Source organism: Cervus elaphus, chromosome 23 (assembly GCF_910594005.1).
Source record: "Cervus elaphus chromosome 23, mCerEla1.1, whole genome shotgun sequence".
Lineage (NCBI taxonomy): Eukaryota > Metazoa > Chordata > Mammalia > Artiodactyla > Cervidae > Cervus > Cervus elaphus.
The window spans coordinates 75221226-75222736 of NC_057837.1; the positions used below are offsets into that span (position 1 = coordinate 75221226).

General features: G+C 39.8%; 1 non-coding gene across 1 annotated transcript; it reads right to left on the minus strand.

Annotated features, from left to right (window-relative positions):
• Nucleotides 1-608: 608 nt before the first annotated feature.
• LOC122682265 lies at nt 609-715 on the minus strand. Its single transcript, XR_006337286.1, has one exon. It is a non-coding gene; the product is annotated as a U6 spliceosomal RNA (small nuclear RNA).
• Between the last annotated feature and the right edge of the window lie 796 nt (nt 716-1511).

Consider the following 1511-nt stretch of genomic DNA (forward strand, 5'->3'; position numbering starts at 1 on the left):
GCTGTGGTCCATGGGGTTGCAAAGAGTTGGACACGGCTGAGTGACTGAACTGAACTGAACGTAAGTTTCCATGTTACTCTCTCCACACATCTCACCCTCTCTTCCCCTCTCCCCATGTCCAAAAGTCTAGTCTCTATGTCTGTTTCTCCATTGCTGCCCTGTAAATAAATTCTTCAGTACCATTTTTCTAGATTCTGTATATATGCGTTAAAAGAAAAGAAAGTGAAGTCGCTCAGTCGTGCCTGACTCTTTGCGACCCCGTGGACTGTAGCCTACCAGGCTCCTCCATCCATGGGATTCTCCAGGCAAGAATACTGGAGCGGGTTACCATTTCCTTCTCCAGGGGATCTTCCCAACCCAGGGATTTAACCCGGGTCTCCTGCATTGGAGGCAGACGCTTTAACCTCTGAGCCACCAGGGAAGCATTAGAATACGACATTTATCTTTCTCTTTCAGACATACTTCACTCTTTATAATAGGTTCTAGGTTCACCCACCTCATTAGGACTGACTCAAATGTGTTCTTTTTATGGCTAATATTCCATTGTGTATATGTACCACAACTTCCTTATCCATTCATCTGTCAATGGACATCTAGGTTGCTTTCATAAAAATATGGAACACTTCATGAATTTGCGTATCATCCTTGTGCAGGGGCCATGCTAATCTTCCCTGTATCATTCCAATTTTAGTATATGTGCTGCCAAAGCGAGAACCAAAATTCTTTAAAAAAAAAGATTTAAAATTTATTTCCTGTGCTGGGTCTTAGTTGCAGCATGCAAGATCTTTGATCTTTGTTATGGCATCTGGGATCTCTAGTTTCAACATATGAATTCTTCGTTGCAGCATGTGAGATCTAGTTCCCTGACCAGAGATGGAACCTGGTCCAAATGCTTGACACAGCCTACAAGACCCGGCCTAGGAGTCCAGAACCTAATTTTCTTTGTTGTTGTTGTTATTGACATGGTTTGATTCTTTAACAATGGTATCATATTACTTGGAAAGTATAAAAAGCAAACGTAAAAGCCAAAACACTAAACCACAAAACTATTAGAAATGAATATAATTTTTTTAAACTAGCAGTATAAATGATTAACATACTCTTCTCTGTTACTCATATTCTTATACAACAAAAAGTATACATACATATAAATTAAAAAATCTAACAATAACAATAAAACCAGTTAAGTCGATATGCACCTAACCTTTAAGAAGAAAACTATGAAACTTTGTTGTTTAGTCATTACGCCATATTCAACTCTTTGCCACCTGATGGACTGTAGCCCATCAGGCTCCTCTGTCCATGGGATTTCCCAGGCCAGGGATTGAACCTGAGTCTCCTGTATTGGCAGGTGGATTCTTTACCACTGAGCCTACAAAGGACATAAAAGAAAGTGTGAAAGAGTTGAGCCACAAATAGACCCAAGTATGTATGGAATTCTCATAACAGAAGTGATGCATTAAACCAGGGGGAAGATGTCTAATTCAGTAAATACTCCTAGAAACAGTGTA